Below are 10,335 nucleotides of genomic sequence, written 5' to 3' on the forward strand. Positions count from 1 at the left end.
AGAAATCTAGTTCATAAAGTGTTTTAACAGGATTAGGCACATACTAACCACCTGATAAATAATGGCTATTATGATGATTCATTAAAACAACCAGCATCAAGCTGTTTCATAGTAGGGTAGGAGGGGGAGCATGGGAGGAATAGACGAACTCTAGATAGGGCAAAGGGGTGGGAGGCGAAGGAGGGGGCATGAGGTTAGAAATGATGGTGGAATGTGATGGACATCATTATCCAAAGTACATGTATGGGGGCTGGGGATGTGGCTCAAGCGGTAGCGCGCTGGCCTGGCATGCGTGCGGCCCGGGTTCGATCCTCAGCTCCACATACCAACAAAGATGTTGTGTCCGCCGAAAACTAAAAAATAAAATATTAAAATTCTCTCTCTCTCTCTCTCTAAAAAAAAATAATAATTTCAAGATGTTAATAAAGGTAAACTTATTAAAAAAAAAAAAAAAAAAACAAAGTACATGTATGAAGGCACAAATGGTGTGAATGAATATATTTTGTATACAGCCAGAGATATGAAAAATTGTGCTGTATATATGTAATATGAATTGTAATACATTCCGTTGTTATATATAACAAGTCAGAATAAAAAATAAAATACATAATTTTAAAAAAAAGAAAGTTACAACATTTATAAAAGGGTTTAGAATCTGAATAAACAACAACAACAAAAAAATGTTTCATTCTACATTCTTTCTTTTTTTCCGGGGATGGCGGGTAACCAGGGATTGAACTCAGGGGCACTCAACCAGTGAGCCACTTCCCAGCCCTATTTTGTATTTTATTAGAGATAGGGTCTCCCTGAGTTGCTTAGCACCTCGATAAATTGCTGAGACTGGCTTTGAACTTATGATCCTCCTGCCTCTGCCTCCCACATTGCTGGCATTACAGGCGTGGGCCACCACACCCGGATTCTTCTACAATCTTAAGGAAGACTGAATAAAATAAAATTGTCTTCCACCAATAACATATAATAATCCGCTGGAAATCCCAATAAAATAATTTTAGAAATGTAACTAACTGTTTTAAAATCCATATGAATGAATAAATATGCAAGGGTTTCTGGGAACATTCTGAACAAGAAAAATAATGAGAAGTGTCTTGATATACGACTAAATCAGTCAGAGTCACTTCAGGTGAACTGGGCTGGCATGAAATAATCACACAAAGACACAGAAAATACCTTTTTCTTTGGGTTCTGCGGTGACTCCTCTGACCCACCTCCCACAAAATGGGCAAGTCAGGCAAGAAAGGAAAAGGGACACTCCTGGAACCCTGGTTTTACTGGGGAGTGTTTGAATGAACATTGCATTCATATAAAGCAGAGGAGTAATGTTACAAGGGGCAGCCCACTCCCATTGGGTACCGCCCACTCCCAAAGCTTGCTCCTCTGCTGAGCAGAGATGGGGATCCACCTGCTTCCAGGTTAGGGAAGCCAGTCTCCACATTTCCATCACTCAAAGCTAGGGGGTGCTCAGCTCCTACGTGGCAGCTCAGACAGAGAGGTGCATCTTAACACATATTAAGAAGTGCTGTAAAGCTACCTGATACAAACAGGTTTAGATGCATATATAAGTAAAACAGAATACAGCATCTAAAAACAGGCAAATGAATGTAGAGTATATTATAGTATAAAAACAGCATTACAGTTCAGTGATAAATAGGTTATTCTTGAATTCCTGGGCTCAAGCAATTCTCTTGTCTTAACCCCCCAAGTAGCCAAGAACACAGGGGCAAGATGACATATTGGGCTCAAATGGATTATTTAATAAAAGATACCAGCACAATTGATTTATATGCCTGGAAGAAAACGAAGTAAGATTTTAATTCCACACCATATACAAAAATAAGACCTAAATGTTAAAAAAATTACAAACATTTAAAATAAATAAGAATATTTATTTAATTTCTAACGGGGAAAAGTCTTTAAGAAAGACAGAAAATCAGCCAGGTGCAGTAGCATGCCTGTAATCCTGGTCCCTGGAAGGTTGAAGGAGGAGGCTCACAAATTCAAAGCCAGAATGGGGAATTCCCCAGGTCTGTGCCCTAAAATTAAAAATAAAAAGAGCTGGGCTTGGAGCTCAGTGGTAGAGTATCCCTGGGTTTATTGCCCAGTACAACAAAAAACAAAAATAAATTTAGAAAGAAAGACCCAGAAATCAACCAGTCCAATCATGCCTCTATCCCTATCAATCCACTAAAACTGCTCTTGTCAAAAGGTATTTAACTCGCTTTTGCATCACTGTGACCAAAATACCCAACAAGAACAATTTAGAGGAGGAAAAATTTATTTGGAGCTCACGGTTCCAGAGGTCTCAGTCCAGAGACAGCTGAATCCATGGCTCTGGGGCCAAGATAAGGCACAACTTCGTGAGGAAAGGGCCCCAGACTCAGTTCATGATGTCGGGAGTTGGATGGTTTGAGGGGAAGAGTCCAGAAGCAGAGAGAGAGAGAGAGGGAGTGGCAGAAGGAGCCTCAGGGAGGATGCACTCTTCCAGGGCAAGCCCCCAGTGATCTACCTCTTTCAGTCACACACCACCAGCCTACAGCTATCCATTTACCACTCAATCAATCCATTCAAACTAGGATGGACTGTTTGGGTTACAGCTCTCATAATCCAATCATTTCATCTCTGAATATTCCTGCATTAACCGTTGCATTGCGGTGGGGGTGGGGGGGACATCAAAACCATAACAGAAGGTACTAATAATGTCCATTTTACCAAATCCAATGGTTACTCTCTCCTTCCTCCAGAACTACCACTGAGCTATACCTCCAGCCCTTTTTATTTTTTATTTTGAGATAGGGTCCCCCTAAGTTACCAAGGATGAGCTTTCGTGTTGGAGGCCATATGTATAAATTATGGTTTGTTTGAGTCGTTAAGGCAGGGGTCCACTTTTTCAGGAACTCCTGGGTGGAATCCCCCTTTGGAGAATGCCCTGATAATGCTGGTGCCTGTTTTGGCTCAGAACCTTAAGGATCAAACAGCTTCTGGGAGATGGGCATATCCTGCCAGATAACCTGTTCATTGCAAGACCCTTGCCACACCAAGAAGCAAGCACCAACACAAGATCCTCACCCCTGCCCACCCCAGCTCTCAGCCAGAAACCTTATACCTACCAATCACCTTTGATCTGTACCTCTATAAATAAAGAAAGCCCAGGCTTTTTCTTTGTTAGGAGCCAGACCCTACTGGTTGGCTCAATGGGTCACACCCTTGCTTTGAAAATATATAATTCTTGTCTTTTTTGTCTTTTTTTTCTGCTTTATTACTTTCACAACTCCTGCCTTAGTCTCCCAAATAGCTGGGACTATAAGCTGCACTGCCACACCAGGCTCAATGGTCACTTTTGAATCTTCCTCCTCTTTTCGGCAGAACTCAACAGTTTCAGCCACTTCTTTCTAATAACATTATCCCTTTGCTTCCTTTTTTTTTCTCCTACCTATTTCAGAAATGCATAAATTTAGTTTAAAGCAGAGATTGCAACAAGCCATCTTTTTACTATTGTCCCACATAATGTGTTTGTTTATTCAAATTAGTGCCACAATTGTCACTGGGCTACAGTCACCTGGAGCTGAATATTGTTTTTCTCCTTTAGAAGGAGTGGGGCATCCTTGCTTCTCTCACTTTCTTATCTGCCTAACCACTCAACATATGAATTTTCTACACTGCCTTATGTCTAAGAAATGGTTGGACAGGAAAAGCTCACGGCCCACTCCTGTAAATCCAGCAACTTGTGAGGCTGAGGCAAGAGGATCACAAGTTCAAGGCTAAATTCAGTAATATAGGGAGACCCTGCCTCAAAATTAAAAAAGGATTGGGATGTAGTTCAGTAGTAAAGTGCTCATGGGTTTAATCTGCAGAAGAAGGAAGGGAGGGAGGGAGGGATGGAGGGAGGGAGGGAGGAAGGAAGGAAGGAAGGAAGGAAGGAAGGAAGGAAGGAAGGAAGGAAGGAAAATACACCAAGTTACCAAGTTACTACAGTCTTCATTTCTGCAACTGGTCAAGGAGCTATAATTGGACTATGAACTTCTTCCACAACCCTTTTTTATCCCCACCCCCGCCTACCCCAGCTCCTAGCCAGAATGTCAGATGGTCAGGGTCCTTTACCTATAGAGAGGGAATTTCCATTTCTGACTCAAGGTCTGAGTTCTCTCAATTGTCCTCCCTTTTTCAGGTTGCTGTATCCCATTAATCTTTGTTTATGTATTGGTGTCTCATGCATGGGTGTGTCTTGCTATAGCCCCATGGGTGAAGCTATGCTCACCTGTTCCTTTGTAATATAACCCCTTGCCATGTTTAGGATAGAATCTTCCATGGAAGTGCCTTGTGTGTGTCCCCTTCTCTTACTGTGCCCTTGGGTGTGGCCTACCCAGGTGTCAGTCAACCTGCTGACAGTGGACATCATGAAGATACTCAGCCCCCTGAAACCTGACCCCTGGCCTCATTCGAATAGCTTCTCCTCAATAAAAGGGGTCAGTCAACGTGTGTTCTTGCCCTCTCTCTTTCTCCGGAGCCGTCACAGTGACCCCAAAGAAAAAGATATTTGTGTCTCTTGTGTGGTTATTTCGTGCAGCCCAGTTAGCCCATGAGCCTTTTAGTCTCGAGAACAGAAACTCGGCACTATCTTCCTGCCTCGGCCTCCTAATTGCAGAGATTACAGGCATGTGACAGTGCTCCTGGCCCATAAATCTTTATTATTAGTCATGGAACTCTGAAGCTTCACTTCTAGAAAATCTCCTGGTTTCCAGAAATAGCTTTCTTTGTCCCCTCTGTGTAGCAGCAGTTCAATTTCCCCCATTTATTCAGGATCAATCACATACCAGCCTTAGTAATCTTTTTTTTTCTTTTCTTTTCTTTTTTTTGTCGTGGGCATTGAACCCAGTGGTACTTTACCACTTAGCTATATTCCCCAGACCTTTTATTTATTTATTTATTTTCTTATTTTGAAGCAGAATCTTACTGAGTTGGTTAAGGCCTTACTAAAGTGTTGAGGTTCTCCTCAAACTTGTGATCCTCCTGTCTCAGCCTCCTGAGTTGCTGTGATAACAGGTATGTGAGGCTGAGGCAGGAGGATGACCCAATAGCATATAAAACCTTAAATGACCAGGCAGTCCTATCTTCCATATTCATCAGTGGAATAAATCTCCCTCTAGGGACTAAGTTCTTCTTTTTTAAAAAAAAAAAAATATTTATTTATTTGTTGTAGTTGGACACAATATTTTTATTTTATTTATTTATTTTTACATGCTGCTGAGGATAGAACCCAGGGCCTTGCACATGCTAGGCGAGCCACAATCACTGAGCCACAATCTCAGCCCCTGGGGACTAAGTTCTTCAAACCAACAGAGCTTGAGGTTGTTGGGAAATGAAAACTCTGTGAGTAGGTTATTCAGTGTGCTAGTGAAAGCGCCACTCCTACTTCTACCCCCTAACTCCTAAACCCTCATATTCTGGCTGTGGGAGAAATAAGTCCCTATGAATGACCTCTCATCCAAAGCACATACTGCCATCTTGTAAGTCAGATCCCCATTTTTTTCAGGGTATTGTCCTTTGAATGTTCAGCAAATCATTCCAAGTTTTATATAGGCATCTGCTTCCAAGTAATGGGGAATGTGTTAAGATCAATTAATTCCATGAGCATGAGCTCATTAGTGCATCTCCTTTATTGTGAAACAAATTCCTTGATTAAACACAATGATATAGGGGGAATGCCATGACTACAGATAAGGCATTCTATAAGTCCACAAATAGTGGTGTTGACCTTTTTTGGCTTTTATGGGCAAGGAGGGAAAACCTATATTCGGAATGTGTCTATCCCTGAGCTGGGGTCCACTGAGATAGAATTTTCACTGGATTTCCTCACACCCAGTTATTGATGTGCAGGATATAAAAGGTATCACAACTTTCCCCTGAGAAAATTGTCACCCAGTGTGATCAAAATCAAATGTGTGTGCTTTCTCACCAGAAGTAGGGAGTCTAGTATTGAGCAGATGTCCACACACATGCACATGTGTGTGTACACTGAGGTTGATTCTAGCATGTGTAGTGTATGAACATTGTTTAATATTACTTTAAGTATAGAATAACTTAAAGCAGATCTCTTATTTGCCTAAATTACTTTGCTTATTCTAAAATAATCAAAATTAGGAATTACAGGCACATGCCTGTAATCCCATTGCCTTGGGAGACGGAGACAGGAGGATCGGCAATTCAAAGCCGGCTTCAGCAATGGCAAGGTGCTAAGCAACTCAGTGACAACCTGCCTCTAAATAAAATACAAAATAGGGCTGGGGGTGGCTGGGGTTGTGGCTCAGTGGTACAGCACTTGTCTAGCATGTGTGAGGCACTGGATTTGATTCTCAGCATGACAGGAGAGTTTGAAATAAACAAAGGACAGGAGAGTTTGAAGTAAACATGTTTTGATGAAGAAAGGTGCCTAAGCTAGAAAAATGTGTGAAATAGATAAGGATATAAGGTAAACATATTTTGATGTATTTAGCACAAACAAAGGTGAGAGTTTAGATAAGCAAGATGTAAGCAAGATGTGATGCAATATAGACACAATCTGTTAAGATAGGATAAGAAATAGAAGTTATGAAATAAACATGTTTTTGGTTTGAAGTGTTGTAAACAACTATAGTATTTAAAGGCCAGGAAGGCTGAGCTCTTTGGCCAGTTCAGACCCGCTATGTCGGTGGGTCAACATCGAGCGAACTGAGTCCCGCCAGCCTCTGTTCTTGTGCCTCGTGTGATGTGATGAACCTGGCGTGAATAAACCGAGCATTCGAAAAGGCATCTCGTGTGTGGCGGCTTCTTTCTTCAAGACACGGATCGTTGGCCGGGAATGGTTACCTGGGGCAGGGCCGATCTTGACTCCAGGACCTCGCCGCAGTCTCCTACTCGTGTCACAGTCAGAGTTGGTTCGCAGAGCCTGAGGATAACAGGGGCAGAGATGCTTCCAGAAACTACTTCCAACTGCAACAATTTCAGAAACTCATCAAGGGCAAGAAGAAGAGTGGAGAGAGAGAGAGGCAAAGAGGTGGACAGGAAGGAGCAACTGGCAACTCCCAAAAAAAGGATATTAAGGCAGGATTTCATTGTAAGAGGAATGGAAAAGACAGAAGTGGAAGAAGCTGACTCTACATTGGGGCCAGATGAAGGTGAAGTCAAGAGTTCCATTCAGCAATATCAAGTCTCTGAAAGTAGGATGTGAAAGTTTGTCTAGGAAGCAGAATCCTTGTCCCTTTCACTACCTGAATTTTCCACCCAAAACCTTCATCTCCAAGTTTGGGTTTTAGAAACACATTTAAAAATATATCACTTACTTAGACCTACAGACTTTCTCTGCCTTTGTCAGGACTATAGTTCTGTTATACTGTACAGTTGAAAATACACCAGAAGAGTAATCAGTTATTTGGATGTGATACTAGGATAGACTAAGAAATATTTGGTCTTCATCCTCAGGTTCTGGCACAGAGCTCCTAAAGCCCTTGGAATTTCTTGAGTGATGACTGTTATTCATGATAAACCCCTCTTGACCACACTACATATATGCTAGTGAGGTGACTCTTGAAGAGTGGAAGGCTTACTGCTAGAAAAACCAATCTTATGATTAGAAAATTCAACTTTCAATCCCTCTCCCATCTCCAGAGGGAGAGGGCTGGAGATTGATTAAATCAAATCACCGATGACCAGTGACTTAATCAATCATGTTTATATAATGAAGCCTTTATAAAAATTGTAAAAAATAAACTTCAGGTTTCAGATAGCTTCCAAGTTGGTGAACATACTTATGTTCTAAGAGAGTGGTGTCCCCAGAGATGACATAAAAAGCTTCACGTATCATCCTCCCTACACCTTGTCCTATGTATTTCTTCCATTCGACTTTTTCTGAGCTGTATCCCCTATAATAAATCAGTAAAAGTAGGTAACACATTTTCCTGAGTAATGTGAGCCATTCTAGCAAATTATCCAACAGGAGCAAGGGGTCCTGTGACCCCCTGATTTACAGCTGATTAGTTGGAAGTACAGGTCACAGCCTGGGATTTACAATTGGCAACACACATTTGGTGTCAGAAGTGTTGACTCTACTTTTCATTTTCTTCCTTTTTTTCCCCCCTTCATGTCTTATCTGCTAAGCTATTTATAACAGAAATCAACAATTCCACAAAGACTTGTCATTTTTATTCCACAAAATAAAATACTCAAGAAAAACTCTCCAGTGATTAGTACCCAAGGATCATTTCTTTAGCTATACATACTAAAGGGAAGAGAAGCAGGAATCTAGAGCCTCAAGAATGAGATCCCAGTGGCTGGGGACATAGCTCAGAGAAGAGGCTCAATTTGAATACCCATGGGAGGAATAAGCAGCCTGGCAGAGAGAAATCAGCTTTTAGAACTGTTATTGAGATCTACCATTAGTTTGGTAAAGATACCTGTGTAAGTTAGTTTTTCATCTCTGTGACCAAAATAACAAACAAGAACAATTTTGAGGAGGAAAAGTTTATTTAGATTCCTGGTTTTAAAAGTGTAGTCCATGGTAGGCCTCTTCCCTTGCTCTGGGCCCAAGGTGAGGCAGGATATCATGGCAAAAGGGCACTGCTTGTGTTATGGTGGCCAGGAAACAGGGAGACAGAGAGTGGAAGGAGAAAGGGCCGCAGGGAAGATGCATCTTTCAGGGTACGTCCCCAGTGACCCACCTTCTCCAGTCATGCTCTTCATGCTATGGTTACCACCCAGTTAGTTCATTCAAACTAGGATGGACTGATTAGGTTACAGCTCTCTTGACTCAGTCATTCACCTCTGAATATTCCTGCATTAAAATGGGAGCTTTTGGAGGACACCTCATATCCAAACCATAACAATGCCCAAGGCTCTCTTTTGGTCAAAACTATCCTTCCCAAAGTAATGACTATGTGTTTATTGCTAAGGACCTAATTTAAAAATATGCATGAGGATAAACATAACCTTTTTGGAGCAAGAGATGGTGAGGGGAAAAATCATTTCAGCAATATGTTCCAGATCAGTGTGGCAAGGAACAAGTCAGTGGAGATCCCGCAAGCAGAAGATACTATAGAAAGGGGCTGGTGACAGAGAACTCCATCCTTGCCTTAGCAACAGCCAACTCTCAAGAGCCCAAGGCTCTAATAAGAAGGAGCAATTTAGTCTGACCACAGGCAAAGACTAAGGTACAGCACCAGTTAATTCTCATCTCATCCATGGGATAAGGGAACAGAAAATACTCCTATTTTACTAGAATATGCTGGAATACACAAGGTGTAGCAATAAAGTTATTCTCGTATTTGCCTAAGAGGCTGGAACTAAAGGCCACTATCATTCCTATACTGCACTCAGAACATAGTCCAAATATAACAGTAAACTTCCTTTTCTCTAGCATCAGGAGGAGGGAGGTACCCTTTTACATATGGCCTTCCCATGAATCACTCTTTAATTCTCGTAAAAGTTATAGGCCTGCTAGGCATGGATACACTTTGGGGTAAAGTTTGCATTCCAGTGATATTGTCCTTTGTTTCTTATTCATACCTGCTATATGTTGTTGTTGTTCTACAGTTCTGGGGATTAAACCCCAGGGTGCTCTACCATGGACCTACATCCCCAGACCTTTTTATTTTTTGAGCCTGGGTCTAAGTTGTTTAAGCTGACCTGAAACTTGCAATCTTTCTGCCTCTGTTTCCCAAGTCATTGGTACGTCAGGCATGTGCCACCATGCCTGGCTTGCTATTTGGTTTTGACTTCTATATTCTTGAATCAAGAAGGGAAGTATAAATACTAAGAAGTAAGGGGAAATCTTAGAGACAGGGAATGAGACAGTGTTTTCTAGAGACTGGGAAGAAAGAGAATAGGGAGTTATTATTGAAACATTTCAGTTGTACAAGATGAAAAGTACCATGGAGATAGTAGTGAAGGTTGCACAACACTGTGAATGTATTTAATACCACTGAACTGGATAGATAAAAAAAAAAATAGTTGAGATGAACTAGACTTAATGATGCATGCCTGTAAATCTCAGCCGCTCAGGAAGCTAAGACAGGAGGATCACAAGTTCCAGGCTAGCCTGGGCAACTTAACAAAACCCTATCTCAAAATAAAAAATACAATGGGCTGGGGATAGAGCTCAGTGGTAGAGTGCCCCTGGGTTTAATTCCCAGTACTGAAAAAAAAAAAAAAAGCTAAAAATGGTAAGTTTAAAAAAAGAAGTGACAGCAAGAATAGATATTTTTTTCCCCTCAATCTTTAATCATTTGCTTTCTAGTTTCAGTGTATAGTCATTTTACTTCATTTGTGATTTGAACTCTTCTGTGTAAC

This window comes from Ictidomys tridecemlineatus, chromosome 11, assembly GCF_052094955.1.
Source record: "Ictidomys tridecemlineatus isolate mIctTri1 chromosome 11, mIctTri1.hap1, whole genome shotgun sequence".
In the NCBI taxonomy this organism is placed as follows: Eukaryota; Metazoa; Chordata; class Mammalia; order Rodentia; family Sciuridae; genus Ictidomys; species Ictidomys tridecemlineatus.